A 21,098-nucleotide genomic window follows, 5' to 3' on the forward strand; every position below is an offset into this window, starting at 1 on the left:
CCTCAAGAGATGCATCTGTAGAGATCTATTCATTAGGATACTGTGATGTCTAAAACCGTTCTACTTAACTCCTTTCCAGAGGACCTTAATTGTTGTTTTATGCCTTCAAGTCATTTCTGACTTATGGCAACCCTAAGGCTCTCACAGAGGTTTCTTGGCAAGATTTTTTCAGAGGGAGTTTGCCCAGTGGCATCACTAGCGGGGTGCGGGGGATGAGGACCACATCGGGTGACATTCCAGAGAGGGTGTCATCCAGTGGGGAGGTACACATGCTGTGGCTACTGAGCGAGTGAGAAAGGGAAACGCATACCTTTCTTACTTGTCCAATGCCATGGCAGTCCTTTTCATTTGGATTTTGGCATGGTTTCAGCCATGCCAGAGCTGAAGTGGACCTCTATTGCACCCCCACCCACTACAAACCCCTGGTACACCACTGAGTTTGCCATTTCCTTTTTCAGAGGTTGAGAGAGTACAATTTTCCAAAGGTCACCCTGTGGGTTTCCGTGGCTCAGCATAAATTCAAACCCTGGTCTCCAGAGTTACAGTTCAATGCTCAAACCACTTCACCAATCTCTAAATTCCTCTTAAAGAGCAAACTACAGTCATCTCTTTTCTGATTAGCATTTTACTGCTCTATGGGGCATGCACTGCTTCTTCCTCTCTTACATTTTCACATCCCACAACCAGCAACATCTTATATATGCTTAGGAAGGTCCCACTGATCACCAGTGAGCTCCATCATATATAATTGTGTTGTTTAATGGCTCCCCTAACACTTCCTTTTTTTGTAGAAAATCTTTAAGATGGCTACACAAGCAGTTACAGAAAACAAATCAGCATTCTAGTTGTACATAATTGTCTCCTGTAATGAAAAACAGCATGGTTCACTGCTTGCTAAATGCTTACTTTATCTTTGGCATATAAGCACCTGATTAAGGAAATTGTTAAAAAGAAAAATAGAAAAGGGAATAGTTAACACCGACAAAATGCCCTCTGGGTCTCTTCTTGCATGTGAAAGGTCAGAGATGTTCAACCTTCTCCTGTGCTGTAGTTGAAGCAGATAAAACCACTTCAGTTATGCCTGAAAATATTTCAGAACCTCCTGAAATAACTGTATTTCTTTGGGGGTTTCTTTACTCTTTGCACTCAAGATTGCAAACATGATGAATGCTAACAGCTGAATCTTTATACTTTGGCTATTAGAGATATTTGACTGGAACTGATGAGCAACAGATGTTAAATTTGTGTGTGTGTGTGTTTTAAAAGATTCTCAACTTTTTTTCCCCATAGGGGAAAAATGATGCCCAACATGTGGTTATGAAGACTGGGAGGATATCTTGTAGTTTTCCCTACATATAGATTAAGGTCATATTGATGGTTCAATTTCCATTGATTCTTCTAAGGACATTGGGGGAATTTCAGAAACAGCCCATACACAAATGAGACCCACACACAAACACACATACACAGGTATTTTTTAAGTGATGCAGTGTCTCTTCTCAACAGTAATGTTTCACTTCATAATGCCAGCCATTCAAGCCTTATATAGGATATTCTCAATGATTGGAAGAGTTTCTCTTTTTAACTACAAATCCCAGTATCTCTTAGCTAGCCTGAACACAACTGGCTGTGGTTCTGGAAACTGTAATGAAAAATTGTTTTTGCAAGCCCTGGAGTTCACTAATCTTGTTTCCTCTTCACTGAATTAAAGAGACACAGTGGCGGGTTACAGACCACCGAAAAGCGGCGGTCCCAGGGATCGGGGCCTCAGTGGCCAGAGCGGCAGCCGCCTGAGGCCCGTCCGCTGCTTTCCAGGCTGCGAGGGAGCGAGCGGCAAAAGGTCCCTTCCCCGCAGCCTGGAAAGGGGTGTCCTTGGGGCTTCAAGCCCCACAAGGACACCCCGCAGCGGCGGTAGGAGGAGAAAGGGGCCACTTGGCCCCTTTCTCCTCTGCATTGCTGGGCACAGCCGTCTGAAGGCTGCGCCCAGCAACACAAATGGAAAAGGAGCTCCATTTCAGAGCTCCTTTTACGGCCGGGGAAGGGGCGCACTATTCGCTCTGGCGCGGTCGTGACATCGTAATGGCAGCGGCCGTGTGGAACGGCCACTGCCATTTTGTGTGCACTCCACGCGTGCTAGGGTTGGGGGCGCGCACTTTTAGGCCCGTCTGTAACGGGCCTAAGTTTCATGGCCACTGGCTATGCTCTGTCCTCACTTGATTGTTATTGAGGGGTTTGACCCTTATACTTGTTCTGAGTTTTGTCTACATTTCTGCAGATCATGGGGTCTCTTAAGCATGGTGACACTTCCATATTGTTGCTCAGTGGCTCTGCTGTCGCTTAAATTGGCCACATAAAAGACAGTAAAAAAAAAACTTTTTTCCATGATTTGCCCCAAACTGTCTAGGGTATTTTCCCTTTGTGTAGCAAACCACACATACAAAGCAAGCACAAAATGACTAGCAGGTTGAATTTAAAAAATGCACTCCCAACCCAGTGCTTCTAATCTTTAAAAGTCCATGCAACAAGCACTGTAGGCTTGTATCACTATTTTGTATAGCAATTTGTTTAGCAATTGAACAAATGTAAAAACTTTAGCCAAAAAGGCAGGAAATATCTCACCATCTTGCAGGCAAGGAGAAAAAAAATATGCAGTATGTCATTTTCACTTGAGGAAATGAAGCAAGCAAGGATTTTCATTCACATCCCTCCACAAAAATACACATATAGAAAGAAGGCTTTGCCACACATGACTGTTAGCAAAACTACATGAAAGATATTTGTTTTAAAAGGCAGACTATGTAAGTTTACTGTAGTTTCCCTGTAACTAGCCTTGGATCATAGTATGTCTGCACTGGCTGTCGTAGACAGAAGGTGAATGTATAGCAGAATCTCTTCCCTCAGCCAGAAATAAGTGCATCTGGATTTGTACAATCTCTCCAAAGGCAATGTGAATCTAAACCTTATTTGTCTGGCCATTAGGTTCTGTGCCAATGCAATTTCTAATGTTGCTGTGGTTTATTTTGATGGAAATTGCTGCTACCTCCCTGGGACACTCTTGTTCAATAAGAAGTAATTTCTGTGAAGCTGCTTTCTGTGTAACATAATTATATCCCAGAAGTTCCTTTTATCATTCCAAAACCTTTTTAAAAATATCACTGTAGATTATTTAAAGCCAATACATTTCCAAATGTGAGGCAAATTGGAATTTTTTTCCTACAGTAATTCAATGAGTTTTTGATGAAAACGGGTCTTTCATCATGCAGCAGTTTCTTTAGAGCAAAAGCATATCTTTGCTGTAAAGCCAGGAGATTTGAAGTTGACACAGTCTGTTGTCCTGTTGCTTGGTGTGAGATTAGCAGTGCTCTGAACAAATCCTGTCTATAACCTCTGGTTTTCCAACTCCAAAGCTAAGTATTTTAGTATATTGTGTAGCCTCTATCCATTCCATCTAGTTCATGTGACCCCTGAGCAAAATATATATATATTTTTTAATTTAAGCTTTTTTTTTAATCACAAGCTTTGAACAAACTGATCCCTCCTACCTTTGCTTAAGTCATGTGAGTACAAAATAGACTAGTTAAATGAAAAAATGAGCTCAAAAATGTAGGTCATGGTATACAAATGAGGCAATAGGAGTAAATGTGACAATGGGATTTACATTAGGTTTTGATCTTAAAGAAAAATTTATAAGACGATGTACCACTGGTATCTGACATCTGAGGGACTACCAAAAATGTTTAAAGGAACTAATAATGTTTGCTAGAAGTGTGAACAACAACCAATAACTTTAATCATATGTGGTGGACAGAGAATAATAGAATCACAGAACTGGAATAGATCACAAGGATCATCCAGTCTAATCCTCTGTCATGCAGGAAGCCACAATCAAAGTACTCCTGACAGATGGCCATCCAGCCTGTTTAAAACCTCTAAAGAAGGAGATTCCACCATACTCTGAGGCAGAACATTCCACTGTAGAACAGCTCATACTGTAGAACAGCTCATAACACCAAGACATTCTTTCTAATGTTTAGATGGAATTGCTTTTCTCTTAGCTTGAATCCATTGCTCCATGTCCTAGAACTTTACCACACAGGACCTAAGGGATGGCCTCAGAATGGAACAGAAGGGAACAGAACGAGTGGGGGACGGATTTTACTGCACACACCAGTCCCTCGCTCATTCTGTTCCTCCTCTCTTCTGTTCTCAAACCGTTCCAGAAGAGGAGGATTTTTGACGGGAGGTGGCGGGGAACAGATTTTACCACACACTTGGAACGCTGCTGCTGCCCCCGAGCATCCCCATCTCATTCCGGATATGTTCCCCAGGGGGTGACTTCCAGGAATGCTTGAGAAGCATTCTCGAAAATTGCCTCCTCTGGAACACATCTGGAATGGGATGGGGATGGTTGTTGTTGGCGGCGGCAGCGTTCCAAGTGTGTGGTAAAATCCATTCCCTGCCGCCTCCCTTCCCCAGAACGTTCCCTTTTGGAACGCTAGTGGCCCGTTCCTGGAGCAATGCGGTAAAGTTCAATGTCTCAGCAATAGCTGTTACTACTGTATAGCCAATTACATCAACTTCTGAACATACTATGGCAGGCAAGGTGCATATGCAATTCCTGACCCTAACATTTCCTTTTCTACATAATCACTAAAAGTGCAGGAGAGCTCCCCAGTTCTTACTCTAGTAACTCTATCTGTATTAGGGTACACTGCAAGAGACAATGTTTTGGCAGTGATTGAGCTTATTGGTTCATCAAGGATTTGAACCTGGCAATTCAACTTTTTACATGTCAGACTGGTCAGACATTAGCCTCAATGAGTTCAATGGTATTTATTTTCAGGTGAGTAGGTGCAGGGTTGCCACCTCCTTTACCTACACCTTCCATTTTATTTAATTATGAGACTAATATGTGTTGATGATTGTTAAATGGTTTCAGTTGAAGTGCTTCGAGTTGCAGAGAATCCTTTGCATTTAACCTTTAGCTTGTCAGATGAGTCTCTAATGCCATTACAAGGATATAAGATGTAGAATTTAAAAGCTAAACGCATTTCAGAAGATTCCTTATAAAGAGTGGTGTGCTACCACTGTGACTGGAAATTCTATTAAGGAAATAAATGTTCTTTCACATTTAAGGGTTGATTCTCTACTGTAGAGTCGCAAGCACTATTACATAGATGCTACAGTAGCATTGGACCACTCTGGATAAAAGCCCAAGTCATTAACAAAATGTGTGCTTTAATGAGTTTAAATGCACATTTAATGTCCATCAACAGGCTTTTAAAAGTCTGTGACATATATTTTAGAATCATTTTCAGAATAAAATGAGCTAAATAAATGCCAAAAGCGGAACTCTGAAAGAAGCCCACATAATATTTCCTTACATACAGCAATGTGTTTGTAGCTCATGGCAATTTCATTGGGAAAGATCTATCAAATCTGTTCATTAACTGGAAAGTTCAACTAAACAGCTGTGTTCAGGTTTGGAAGCTGCTCTTTTTGGAAAAAATTCTAGAATGCAGAACATATAGTCATCATGATTGGGCTATACCTGGGACCAGAAAGACTGTTTGATAAATCCTTTCATATCCAACCCACAGAATATCAGCAGCCCAGAGTACAATGTGCCTGAATTTTCTATTTTTCTGTAAGAGTTTGTATGGACGCAAGACTTGATTCACCTGACATGCATGCAGAAGATCTTGAAGCAGCTGCCATTGATTTCATTTTCATTTTTTGCAACAACAACAAAAAAATCTTACTGTATTCATACTGGAGGATTATACATGGCTCAGTACATGGCTCCTTTATACTGTAGTAGTAACAGTCAAAGAAAAGCATTGGTTAGATAATTACTTCCATACCCTAAGTGAGAGTAGAATTCTAGCTGGGTTTCCCTTATCCTTTTTGATATCTCTCTTCTTCACACTCCTTGCCCTTGGCATTAATGGAACTCTGCCAGTGGGGAGCAGGGATGGAATGAATGGCTGGCATTCTTTTGGTTACTCCCAGCTGTAGAATGAGTCAGTCCATAGGCAAATCCAACTGATTCAGTGGATCACATTGAAAAATGAGGCTCCTGAAATCAGGGAAACCTCATCAGGAAGAGTGAAAATTTTGCTCCATAAGAACAATACAGAGACAACAGTGCACTATATATTAAACATGCACTTGCTAAGTTTTAACAACCAAGTGATTAACCTTTTACTTCCAAATATATTCAGGATATTAATGCTCACATGCATATAGCCTTCCAAAAGCTCCTAGTAGTGGAAGGATAGACACTGTGCTTCTGAATCTCTGCAGGGCTTATGGATCACCTAAAGTATAACCCTTCTAGCTGGGCTCAGTGACATGGCGGATCACCTCTAGGAAGGTCTCTAGAGGCGATTTCAGCACTCGGCGGCTCCCCTAAAATAACACTAGACAAATTAAAAAATTAGCGACCGATAAATGGGGAACATCTCACCCTTGCAAAAAGGTGGAATCGACGGGTTCACAGTGGGCTTCAAGACCTCGGCGGAGCTGAGACAGAGGAGATAGAAGAGGAGAGTGGGAGAAGAACAACTCCATCACCCAGAAGAGTACAAGCGATACGAGAGCCAAAAGAACACTGCATGGTTTGAAGCCACGTTAGAAGAGCAGCACAAATTCACCACTGGCATTTAAATAAACAAGTAAGCTAATGATATTCAAAGATCGTGCAGATTGTGAGGCAGAGAAGAATCCTACAAGATAGATACATAGACAGAAACAGACATAGATATTAAGTGACTTTTTCAAAGAAGGGGGTAGACTTGTATACAGTAAATTGTTTTCTTTATATATTTGAAATATATATTTATATGTTTCAAATAACTAGGGCAGGCTTTAAGTAAATGAAGCTGTTGCCTAAGATGGCTGCTTGTATTTGGAATGGGAGAGAATTGCCATATTGTTCTTTGCCTCAAGAAACAAAATGTCTTAGGATGACCCTGGCAGTGACTGCTTGAACAAGACTCCTGTGTCATTAACATCTAAACTTGCTGAACTTTACTCTAGTATATAAAATTCCATTAGAAGCCCATATTAGAATATTTTATTAGTTCCATTTTACTTTGTCCAAAAAAAGCCTTTTCAGTCTTACCTCTCCTTTATAAATCCACAGCTGGATTTTTCTCTCTCAGCCTATTTGTTTTGGAAAGGTTGCATTCCAAGCTTGTGAATGTGATTCTATAATTGGAAGCTCTGACAGGCTTTAGCATTGGTATTTTTGCATGCACCCCATTTTTTCCAGTCCTCCCCCTGCTATAATCAGAAATAACCTGTCAACTCTTTAACAACTGAATATATCATGGCAAGTGTAAAACAGGTGTACCTTCTTTCTCCATATCAACTTGCTGTTTGTTGATTCTGTTGTCACTGTAGTACCAAGACTTTAAATTGACAGATTTGCATCAATGAGGCTCTGATGGGAATGCTGCTCTCATTAGAAAATGGGGGCCAGATTCTTTCAAAGAAAAGAGGCTTGGAGGTTTTTCAGCTTCTGAGGGATTTCAATAAGCTGTTCAGTCTAGGCTTCTATTTTCAACTGCCTGAGCTCCTCAAATTTAACATATAATTTCAGTTTATTTCTACTGAATTTGCAGTACATAAAAAAGATATAACAAAAACTAATTAAATAAATTAATGTGGATATTCAGACACAATGCTCTTTTCAACACAAAATTATGAGCTGAGCACTCCTGAATCATGTTCCAATAACTGTGGCAGCCACAATGAAATCCTCAATTCTTACAATGACGCCATAGTATATTTTTCATGGACCATTTGAACTGTAATAATATAGTAGGCCCTTGGTATCTGGGGCTTGGTTCCAGGACCTTCCAAAATACATGGATGCTCACGGTCCATTCACAGTGGCATAGTAAAATTTTGTCCCTTATATAAAATGGTAAAATCAAGGTTTGCTTTTTGGAATTTATATTTTTTTGGAATATCCATGGATGGTTGAATCCATGGATAAAACAAATCTGTGGATATGGAGGTTGACTGTTGTGGACTGCTTTATGTCAAGCGGTACATATTCCTTTAGCATTACAGTAGAGTCTTGATTATCCGACCTTTGATAATCCAACATTTCAGATTATCCGATGTCACTGCTCAGTGATTTCTTTACATTTTCAGAGGAGTGAACTGTTTATACATTACAATGTTGTTACTATAACATTACTTTTACTGTTACTGCAGTAAAACTTGGATACGTTTGCAATTCATAGTGATTTCAAGGCTTTTCTTGGACCCTCCGAATTATCCAACATTTTCGGCTATCCGACTATCAGCCTGCCCCTTTATGTCGGATAATCTAGACTCTACTGTATCTGTTTATAATGGTGTTCTAAGTATAATTGTTGTTATAGTTGTTGTGTGCCTTCAAGTCATCTCTAACTTATGGTGACCCTACCACAGGGTTTTCTGAGGCTGAGAACATGTGACCTACCCAAGGTCACCCAGTACGTTTCCATAGCCAAGCAGGAATTTGAATCCTGGTCTCCAGAGTTGTAATTCAATGCTCAAACCACTACACCACCACGGTTTCTGTCCGAAGAATACTGAGGACCAAAGATTTTTAGAGTTGGAAACAGTGGTGACTGATCATATCTCATGCCAATGAGGCTTTGATTCTGTTCAAGCTTTTACCCAAAATGTTAAAAGTGCTATCTAAGGTGATGAACTTATTTTAGAAATAGGGTTTGGCACTGTGAGTTGCTCCACTGTCTCTGTTGTTACTCTTTATGGGTGGAGACAATCTGAAGGGAAGAGTCTCCTCTACATATGGAAGCTCTGTATGGAACTTAGGGCCCTAACAGACAGGCCAAAATAAAGCTGCTTTGGTTCACTTTGGAGGTATTCTGTTTAAATGCTGCATGCGTCCTAAGAGACCAGAAGCTGCACCAAAGCCACGCTCCAGTCCTAAGGACTAGAGCACAACTTTGGCACAGCTTCTAGTCTCTTCAGATGTGTGTGACATTTAATCAGCATACCTCCAAAGTGACCCGAAGCAGCTTTATTTTGGCTTGTCTATTCAGGCTCTTAGTATTCTGCAAAATAAAATGTCCCAATTGTGTCAAGAGGCTGCACATGTAGAGGTTAGTGTCCTCTTCAGGCTGCTATTCTCCAATGTGATGATAGATGTTCTTCTCTCCTTGTTCGGTGAATTTAACCCTTTTAGTGAAAACCTGAAACAGCTCATACAGCTAGAAATGTATTTTTATCCAAATCAGCAAAATTCCTATAACACTTCAGTCCTTTTATGGCAATGTATTTCCTATTGTCTCACCAAGCGAGGTAGAATCTAAAGTTTACTATAAGATGCATATGTAGGAATACAAGTTTCACACAACAATTATGCCATTCACTTGCCTGAAAAGGGGGATAATTTTTAGCCTGAAAGGAGGGTTGTTTATGTGGTTATCCAGCTGCTGTTTAACTGAAGATCCCATCATCAATCATTGGCTATACTGGCCAAGGTTGGTGGGTGCTGAAGTTCAAGGATATCCAGATGTCTGCATAATTCCCATCCCTCAGCAAAAACCAAAACTGAAAGTGCAAACATTAGATGTTTATGCCATTCCTCAGTAGTGCAATTCTGACCACAAATTCTTGTTATTTTAAAAGACATGCCCAAAATAATCCAGGATAATTTTTACATGCTGCTGACAGTATTTCAGGAATCGGGCACATGTGTGGTTCTGTAGAACCCTGTTAAAATGGACTTCTGCAAGAGAACTCAGAATACACTGTGTTCCCCATATTTTGTACAAGCTTAGTGCATGTGAACCATGAAATAAGGAGTCCCAGTACTTTTGAGGCTTATGGACAAGTACTCTGGAACATATTTGGGGTGAAGATAGGCAGAGGCATTGAAGGGAAAAAAGGCAGGCCCAGGAAAGTCTTTTGTTTCAGTGGAAGCTCATTGAAACAATTCTAAACACTATTCAATGGAACTGACACTGAAGGAAAGACAAGCAGAATCAGGCTGCAAGGCACAACAAATGCCTTTCTAATGGAGTTTTCACATGCAAATTCCTCTACTAGTATTCAGTCTACTGAAGTTGTGTAGTTTGCACAGTAGAAAACCTTCAAAACCACAAGCAATAATGTTAAAAGAAATAACGCACATCACAAGAATTTAATTCATACTTTTTCAGCCCTGCTAGCACTGAATTACAATATTTGTGATGGCCTTTTTTAGAATGGGAACATGCAGCAGTTTCACAATACCTTTCTTGCTGAGGCAAGATCTGCTTCTATAACCCATCCACATTTCCCTGAGGGCATGAGCACACACCCTACTCTACTGAGTAGGCTGAGAAATTGTTATGACAGTTAGAAACAGAGGACTGGCCAGTCCACTTATTATTTAACTCTTCTGAGACTTTTAGCTAGCCATCTGAGCCTTGCATACCATTTACACAGTCTGCTTACAGTATAAACGAGAATCATGCAGTCTTCTTGATATGTTGTATTACAAGTCCCAGCATCTCTAGACAACTCAGCCAATGATGTTGTAGAAAACCAGGAACTGAAGATTAATCAACGATAGCTGTAGATGCAAAAGCTCAGGATGTAAAAGCTGTTGTTTTTCCTGAGGTGGTTACAAGGTTGTAACGAACTCACCCTGCTCTTTTAAGAAAGAAAACATAAAATCTAGAAGCATGAATAGGCTAAGACATGGAAGAGAATATTGAATTATTTAGAATCAGTAAACACAGAACATACAATAGGGTGAAATGTATCTATAATTTCATAAAGGGGCTTCCAAAAATAAAACACATTTAAAAAAAAAAGAAAGAAAGAAAACATACTAAGTTACACATATGAGATCAACCCAAATCAACATTTTTCAGAATTAAAGGGGATCATTTGAAGGGTTGGTCTTAAAAACGATTTGACTGTTCAAATGAAAGCAGGACAACATTAGAGTATTTTCATCAGTAGATGTTCCAACAGGCTGAAGTAGCAGAGGGAGAGGAAACAAGAAGCAAGACTTCTCCACCAGCCTCACAGAAGGGCAATTTGTTTTTCTTTATTTTTTACTTTTTACCTATTTCCCCTAGGCCCTTTTCCCTTTTGCATTGCATACTTTTAGATTATAGCTCTGGGTTTCTCTTTCTCTTTCCTAACCAATTGCATGTGAGCCATTCTAAGAATATTTTCAGCTGAAACTGGAGATAAAGGTCCAATAAATAATTAATGAATAAAGTTAATACAGATGCCTTTCAGGCTTACCTAGACTCTTTAAAAATATTAAAAGTTTTAAAATACATTTTTAAATTAAAGAAATTAAGAAAAGAAAGCAAGAAGAAAAAAGTAACTTTTGATCTTCCCGTCAGTGATTTTTATATATATATAGTTATTCATACCTTTCTCTCTAACAAATTACAGCATATTCTCTTCTTTCAATAGCTTATTCTTTCTAATCATCAAAACCAAAAGTTACCAAGGCCTGTTACAGACTGCCAAAATAAAGCTGCTTCAGGTCTCTTTGGAGGTATGCTATTTAAATGATGCATGGGTCCTAAGAGTCTGGAGGTCGCGCCAAAGCCACACTCCATTCCTAAGCACTGGAGTGCAGCTTTGGTGCAGCTTCCGGATTCTTCGGATGCATGCATCATTTAAACAACATACCTCCAAAGAGACCCGAAGCATCTTTATTTTGGCAGTCTATAACAGGCCCAAGTCATTTTCTTTTTTTCTGAAAAGGTCTATAAGGAGTTTTCAGTCCTTGGGAATAATGACCTTTCTCTAGTCAAACCACATAATTTGTCTATTTCAGCTACATCTGTTAATTTCAATAACCATTCCTCGATAGTAGATAGTGCTGACTTCTTTCTTTGAGCATACAATAGTCTTGCTTCTGTGGTCAAATATTGAAATAATCTTCCATGACACTTTTCCAGCTGTGCATCTGTCAGCCCCAAGTGAAAAAGTTTCAGTTTTAATTAAATATTACTCCTTAAAATCCCATGCATGAATGTGTATATCTGAAACCATTTGAAAAGCTTTTTGACATGTCCACCACATATAATATAATCAAGCTCGAACTCTTCCCAGAAGCCAACATGACTAAACTGAAATTATCCTATTTTTGACATATCATAATACAGCATTACTCTTTGAAAAAGACCGTAATACTTACTAGAGTTGTAGAAAAAGATGGAGGATGCATTACAAGTGGATTGACTCAGGAAAATCATAGCTCTGCATTTGCAAGACCTGAACAGTGTTAGGAAGGATCTAATTAGGGGACTTTCTGAATTTAGCTCAAATTGCTGAGAGGGAGGGTCCTAACCAACCCTTGCGAGACTGTGTCCTGGAGTGTATACCGGAAGACCAAATGATCCCTTGAGAGACGACGCTGAGACAGACTCCTCCAATTATGTCTAAATATTTATTAAAAGGGGGGAAAGGGGGGGAAACAAACACACAGCAAAGGACACACGCATCCACACAATTCTCAATGAAAGTAAAGGAGGGAAATTCAGGAGAGAGTTAAGAGAGGCAAATCTATGGGAAATACTTACTTCTGAAGGCTTCTCCAGGAAGCCAATGTAGATGTAGATGGTGGAAGGACACGGCCATCGAAACATGGGGGGAAATGGTCGAGGGAGCTAAAATCAGAGTTCGGTCTGACATGAAGCCAGGCAGTATTCTGGCTATAGCACACCGAGATGAACTGATCTAAAGGTTATATAGGCAAATTCTAGCCTCTAGCAATGAGTTTAATGGCTTAGCTGAAGCTGAGACAAAGGGTGTAAGGACCTGGGCTATTGTTATGCCAAGATGAAAAATAGTCTAGCCAGTGCACTTGAATCTGAACACAATTGAGGAATGCAAACAGATGAATGGGAGACCTTAGATTTAATCACTGAGCCATCAAGTGTGAGGCTGAGAACAAACAGCCAGTATTGCATTGGTTTTTGGAGATGATTTTTTTCTTGTCTAGCAACACCCATCTTCCTGTGGGGAATTTCCAGTTATTCTCTAGGGCTCCTGCCTCCTCCTATGCAAGCTGCCTACATGACCTCTTTCCTTGGGAGAAATAGCAGTGCCCCTAGGAGGTCAGCTTGAGGTCAAAGTGAATTCCACACACACTCCAAAGTTTAATAAATCTATATGCTCTAGCAACAGGGCTATTAATAACAAGGGGTCTTGGGAGTCTTTCATTAATATTGTCACCACAGGTTGAAGCCAACATGATGGCACATGAGAAAAACATAAACAACAACATTCTCTTGGTCTTAACCAGTTCTGTTGTTAGGGAGGGAGAAAAACAAGTGACTGTGCATTCTAGCAGACAGTGGGCAACCCAGAAGGCCAGAATTTTGAGTTTTATTCCCCCCCCCCGCCCCGGTTCTTTACTTTTTGTACCATCCTATCTGGTGAAACATTTTGGTTGACTCAATAGCTTGTACTATTTACATGCCACTTTTGTTAGTCCTAATGAAATTCCTTACCCAGCTCTTTTTCTTTCTTTCTTTCTTTCTTTCTTTCTTTCTTTTTAACAATTTTTAAAAAGCCTCCTTTCATTAAAGCTCCCAGCTTGTCTTAGGATGCCTGTAAGATTTTCCTGGGGAGAGAAGGGAAATTGCCTTTCTGTGTGTGCTCCACAAACAAGCAATTTCAAATTATAACGAGTACAGGTTTAGCATCTTATTATCCAAAATGCTTGGAACCAGAAGTTTTTGGGATTTCAAAGTTTTTCAGATTTTGGAATATTTGCATATACACAATAAGATGTACCGGAGATGGGAGCCAAGTCTAAACATGAAATTAATGTATGTTTTGTATACACCTTATAAACATAACCTGAAAGTAATTTTATACACAATATTTTAAATAATTTTGTACATGAAACAAAGTTTGTGTATGTTGGATGCATAGGTGTCACTATCTCAATCACCCATGAGGATACTTTTGGATTTTAGAATATTGGATTTTGGAATTCTGGATAAGTCATACTCAGCCTGTGCTTTGAATCAAATCTGGAAACGAGGAGGCAATTGATACAAAACATTCAAAACTGGAATAAAATGGTCAATAGCCATGATGGTGAGGAGGGGAGCTGCAATCCAAAAATCCACTCTTTGATCCTCTGGAAATGACTGAGAAATTCAGTTTGATCAAGCCCCCCAAATTCTGAAACAAACCTACAAACCACACACATATACAGGCACACACATGTGAGTGCACGCACACACACACATAGGCTCTAATTACAGTGCAACAGAAAATTAATTATGTTCAGTTGCATGGAGGTCAAGGATTTGGATGTGTCCAGGTTTATACATGCAGTTTTACATGTCAGTAGGATATCCCAAGTATCACAATATGCAGTGCAATCCTAAGCATGTTTACATGGAAGTCTGCCATGTTCCATACATTAGCCCCTTTAGTAAGTGTGCACAGGATAGCAGCAAATATATATTAGCATTTGCTCATTTGCTCATCTTCTGGCCCATGACTCCTCTGTGCAAGTTATAAATCCTTATATACTCTTCTTGTTTGAAAATGGTGCTGGGTATTTGTATGCATCCATGACCAACCAACTGCCAAGAACCATCCAGCTGCAAATATATGCTACATTTATTTATGAACATTGGCAGCTAAGCCTGCCAATTGCAATATTGTCCAACATTTTGAAGTTGAGCCAGAGACTTTCAACACCCCACTCAGTTCCCATGCCCATTTCTCAGCCACCCATGCGAGTCTTTAACATGATGACATGACTTGATAAAGCTTCAGTGTATGTTGAATTGAATCACAGTTAGGAAGAAATTTTGAAAAGGCATTCATTTGAGAGCTAATGCAGCTGTGTGGCCTATTTTAAAAAGGACAATCCTCAAGTTAAAAGGCTATCAGAAAACAGTTCTCTGTTTGAAAGTGGCCTTTGAAGATTAATCTGGTCCAAGCCCGCTTTAAATTTAAGGATGGAAGCCCAAGAAGGGACTTGCCTTTCAATATTTCATGAATGAATCCTGGGCACATACACCAAACAACAATAAAGTGTTCTCAGGATGGCAAAGGTTATTAATTAGAAAGGACACACAAGCTAGGAGAGGCTGCAGTCCCCTTTTGCCTGAGAAGGTCAAAATTCTGCTGCCTCCTAACCTATTGTCCCTGTTGAGTTAACAAAAGGCAAGCTGCTTTTGTACTGAGTTTGCAACAATTAAAAGAAGAAGGGGAACTGGAAGCTCACATCCAGGCACAAGTTAGTGCAGAACACTGTCAAACAGCAACTACGAGGCAATACAGACCGCCCCAAAGGGACGGCCTGCAGCCGTTCTTTTTCGCACTGGATTGGGGCCAGGGCAACCTCACTGGCAGCCCTGCGGCCCCAATCTGGTGGTTTTCCAGGCCAAAGAGAAGCAGCAAAATGCCGCTTCTCTTTGGCCTTGAAAAGGGGTGTTCTTGCACCTTAGGTGCCCACTGCACCCTGGCACTAAAGAGGAGAAAGGGACAGCCCCTTTCTCCTCTCGATCATTGGCATGGCTGTATAGTTGCCACACCAACAATCTGCTGGCAGGAAGAAGCTGCCTAGAGCAGCCCTTATGATGTTTCTTCTTGCTGTGGACGTGTGGACACTGTGCATTGCGCATGTCATCATGGCGGCCGCTGTGTGGATGGAAGGCCACCATGATGATGGCGTCCGCACGTTCTAGGGTTCTGGACCATGTGGTTAATGTGTGGTCCGGAACCCTAGAAGTGGCGGCGACACGCCACTTCGTGCCTGTCTATACTGGGCCTACCCTTGTACTTTGCAGCAACTGAAGTAAGTCAAGGAGAAAAGGAGAAAGGTAGAGGAGGAGAGAGAAACTTGGACATTTTAAAGGGAACTCAAAAAGTAGGACAACAGAGGATTAGTTAGGACTATGTCTGCCAAATATGGAAGTTGGAGGGTAAGGCAGACCCCAGTTCTGCTACTCAGTTCAATACAGATAACTGCTCCAAAAAGCAAAGTTTCCAAAAAGTCTTTTTGTTGTTAACTGCCCTCAAGTTGGCCTCAATTAATGATGACCCTGTGAATGAGACATCTCCATGTCTCCCTATCCTCAACTTCTCTGCTTAGGTCCTGAGGGCTTGGGCCCATGGCCTCCCTGATTAAGTCTACCCATTTGGTCTTCCTCTCTTCCTGCTTCTCTCTACCTTACCTATCATTACAGTCATTTCTAATGAGTTGTGACTTTCATGATGCAGCCTACTACGACAGCCTCAGTTTCGTCATCTTTGTTTCCCAGGAAAGTTCAGGTTTGATCTGGGACCCATTTGTTTGTCTTTTTGATTTCCGTGGTATCCTCAGCAGTCTTCTTCAGCACCACATGTTAAATGAATTTTATTTTCTTTCTGTCAGTTTTCTTCACTGTCCAGCTCTTGCATCTGTACATGGTGATGGATGGCTTGCATGATTCTAACTTTAATGCTCAATTGTATATCTTTACACTTTACGATCTTGTCCAGTTCCTTCATGGCTACCCTTCCCATTCCTAGTCTTCTTCTTATTTTCTTGAGTGCAGTCTCCATTCCAATCAATCTTTGATCCTAGGTTCATAAAGTCTTTAACTATGTTGATTTCCTCACTTTCTGGGTTGAATTTATGTAGATCCCCTGTGGTCATTAATTTTGTCTTCTTTATGTTCAGCAGAAAGCCTGCTTTTGCACTTTCTCACTTGACCTTCCTTAGCTATTTATTTAATTTATATCCCACCTTTCTAAGAATATGGGACCTAAAACTATTTACAGTATAAGTTAAAACAAAATAGCTAAAACAATCAGCCAACTGTTGCAAAGTTCCTCCTGTGGAAAGTCATGTTTTATGAAAAGGTATTGAAAAGTCATTGGATAGCTAAACAAATATTTGCTAGGGTCTCGCATTGTGTGATTTTATTAATGTTAGATATACAGTTGCCAAGGCATGATTGGGACACAAGTTTGGAAAATAAATCTAAACAAATATATGAATCAGGGATATGTAATTCAATACATCTAAACCAGCCAAACTGTGAATTATCATTTACTCTTAAGTTATTTCATTATGTTTTCATTATCATAACTGAAATAACACCAACAGAAAAAGGGCTTTGTCCAGTATCTTAATTTTATTTACAGTTTCCATACCCATCCCTTTGAGTGCTGACCAGTGTTACAAGACAGGAGAATTTTCTGGATCCTGTGTGTTAGAAACAAACCAAACAAAAGCCAACTACCATCTCCTCTGCTTGACTGTAATGTATGATAAATAAAATATCAGGAGTCTAATGATTTGCATTAAAGATCACTCCATGGGTTCTCTCACATTCCCTCTTCAACCAGATGATATCGTATGGAAATCTTAATCAGTATGCATTATCCACATTCAAATTTATGCCCACAATCACCTCCTCCTTAGATGATTGGAGACTGGAATGCAAGCCAGCAAGACTGTGCTGAACGCATACCAATGAAGCAGGTGGGGGTGTAATTTGCTCTCTGTGAAACAAAATCTATATCCTGTTTATGATTCCAGCCCTCTCCTTTCCCTTATACAGTACAGCTGTCATTTTAAAGAACTTTTAATTTGACACCATGTACTATTTATTACTGAAATACCAACCAACAGAATACATAGATTTGGCAAAACATTGTAGCTCTTGCTTATTTGACAAGTCAGTCTGGATGAGATGTTAGGTCTACCCAGAAAAATTCATTGGAATGAAAGACACTTGTTATTTATTTATTTATTTATTTATTCATTCCATTACTTGTTAGTAGGGTGGCCACATGCCCTTTAAAATAAACAAACCAGAAGACAGTCTTCTGTTGGAGATGATAGCCTCCTCTCCCCACTTAAAGGTATCCTCTGTCACAATGCCATTTAGTTCCCAGGCCAACTCAAGCTCAAAGGTCTGTCAAAATGGAACATAGTCACAGCTACACCAAAACAATGGTTTATTGATTACATGCAGATATCAAATGAGATACAGCAATAAAACCCAAGCCGAAGATAAAGTTAGCTCACTTCCCTTGCTAATTTAAGCAGTCTATTGTCACAGCCACTGTGTACTGATGTCCCCACAATGAATGGAACACTGACACAATGGACTAGGTTTCTGGTTGGCTTATGGCCAAGGTGCACCATCTCTGAACAAGACTACTGTAATTATCTAATCTCTCCTGATCTTTAAATACCATTCCTCTTTTGTTCTAGAAAATAGAACTTTTCCAGACAAAAGGGTGGAGGGAAATCACTCCATGCTATCTAACAAAGGAAGTTTCCCAAGCATTCTATTATGGAGATATTCTTATCTTTTCAGCATGAGGTGACCTTGCTCTGCTATTGTTTGTTTGTTTGTTTGTTTATAAGAGAGCATGCAACAAGTGAAAGCTATGGAGGCAGCAGAGGTGGCAGCAGCAGCAGCAGCAGCAGCCTCCTCCTCCTCCTCCTCCTCCTCCTCCATTTGCAAGCCTACATGGTTAACTAGCAAATGCCAGTTATACAGTTATGTGTGCCTTAAGCAAATAAAACATGTGTATAGGGTGAATGTGAGAGCTAAATCTCATTCCCTGCCAGTTCTTGCAGAAATTCCAAACTCCTTCTTTCTCTATTCTATGAAATCTAAAAGGGTGGTCTGGAACTGCCTGTTTTTCCTCCAGAGGGAGCCTGCAACAACAAAACTGGGCTCCCTTCACTCCAAAAAGAACCTACTAAAAGTGGGTTCTTTTGGGTGTGTGCAGGGGTCGCCATCAGTGTGCCATTAGCACACTGTGTCGCATACTATTTATTGTATTTTTATATTGTTTTATAATTTTGACTGATTAATGATGGATTTTAATGATATATAGTAGTATACAGTTTTTTTTTTATGAAGGACTTTAGCTGTTAATTTTGATTTTTAAACTGTGATTTTTATTGTATTATATTTGTAACCTGTATCGTATTGTATCTTATTCTGTTTGTAAACCGCCGTGATCATAGGAACGGCGGTATATAAATAAAATTTCAATCAATCAATCAAAAGTGCAGTGCCTCAATGTGCGGATGCGGCGCTGCACTTGCGTCATCATAGTGGCACCCATGTGGACTGGATGCCACCATGATGGCAGCACCACTCTGTAATAAGGTTCAGAACCGTGCGGTTGCTGTGCATTCCCGAACCCTACTTTTGACCCGAGGACGGCACTTCCCGCTCATCTATCTCGGGCCCAAGTCTGGTTTAAAGACACACACACACAACCCCGAAAAACACACACATACATAAGAAGGAAGATCAGGAATATCAAATATATCCATTTACAAACCAACACCTGGACAACTTGTAAGCTGCTTGCTAACATTCTTCCCCATTAAGATGAGATTTGCCTGGGAGGCCGGCGCAAAAAACCACAAGAAACCAAATTGGATGAAAGGCCACAACTTTATTAGCAACAGCAAACCAGAATAGAAGGGTTGGCACAAAGCATAAGGTCAGGATCTGAAGCATCGAATAACCCCACGGTTAATCGATAAGCAGCATACCTGGTGACCACCAGGCATTGGGATGACCTAGGGGCTAAGGAACGCCAACTAGCCACCATCACACCAGGCGCTCTCTTGTTCTCAAAGCCCCTAGTCACCGGGTGGCTTAACCATGTTGTGGCCCCTGCAATGGCCACAATGCATGCCCAGCTTGCCCCCAGGTCCCTATTGACTCCCAAACCAGTGCTCCATAGCTCTGGTAACCAAACCAATCAGATCCTGGCCTATGCTGCCGCCCCAAGTTGTGACAGAAAACCACAAGCACCCAAGCGGAGGGTGGGTGGGAGAGCCAAGCTGCAAATGGATGCGGGGCCTGGCAGCATGGCCCTTAAATAGGCCAAGGCCCTGCCTCCTCACCCCATGGTGAGGCTCCTCCTCCAGGGCAGCCCAACCAATTGAACTGCCCTGCAGGACTGAAGCCTCACCATAGAGGCTTCATCTGCCCCTACAAAGCGGCGCGGATGGAAGGGGTGGGCCCTTCCGCCCAGCCCACCAATCAGGGCGGAGGACAGCCCCAACCAGGAAGCTGGGGCCAGGGAGCTACGCCGGCTCCTGGTGGCAAAGCGGCTGGCCCGCACAGTTGGGCAGTCACGTTGTACTGTAATCCTACCTAAATCAGAACTTTCATTTCTAATTTTGTATCTGTATTTAGAAATCCCAAGGCAGCCACCTCACTGCGAAAGGGACAGTGGGGAACTGATCTCCCCCACCCCTTTGTCGGTGGGGTAGCTGCCTTCCTCTGGCAGCTATCCCAACAGGAAAAGGGCAAGGAGAATCACCCCCCCACACACACACGCACACACTTTTTCGGGTGGGATAGCTACCTGGGGAAGACAGCTATCCCACTGGGAAAGGGACAGAAAGCCAGTTAAAGGGAAGGGGTGGGGGAAGGAGAGGAGCATGTGCTCCTGCTCCTCTTGCCCTCTCACCCATCCCTTTAACTGGCTTTTTCATGGAGGGAGGGTTATTTGACATTTTCCCACATCCACAGGAATCTTGCACCCCTAACTACCATGAATGAGGAGGGCCAACTGTATATCAGATATTTTGATCAAGCCTTTTTATTATCTATAAGATTTTTGCTCTTTGACAATTTTATTACATTTGATGACATTTACAAAATGACAAAAATCATATAATATTTGTGTACTTTTCATGACAACATTATTACCTGGTAATAAAGCCACCTTTATTTATCTTTTTGGCATATTAAACATTTAGGATGTTGCAATAAAGCCACCAGTGAGATGATAATTATTACAGTTGATTTTTAAGGCATGGTTTGCTAAAGATACATGAGAGGCTTTCAGGTGTGTTGACAGAGGGCAGTAAACATTTGGCGAGCACAATATGCCTTTCCATAGAACTGGAAACTACCTCATTGCAACCAGTCAGTGATTCATTTACAAAATTACTCACAGTAATTTCCAACTTATTTGGCAGCAGGGCCTGCTGAGCTTTCTGATATTCCAGGGTACTACTTCATAAGAAGAGACCCGAGCTTGGACAAGTTGCTTTCTGGGCTGCACTCCACAGCATTCTCCCAAGCAGCATCCTGACTGGA

The sequence above is a fragment of the Sceloporus undulatus genome, chromosome 2, assembly GCF_019175285.1.
Source record: "Sceloporus undulatus isolate JIND9_A2432 ecotype Alabama chromosome 2, SceUnd_v1.1, whole genome shotgun sequence".
Taxonomy (NCBI): Eukaryota; Metazoa; Chordata; class Lepidosauria; order Squamata; family Phrynosomatidae; genus Sceloporus; species Sceloporus undulatus.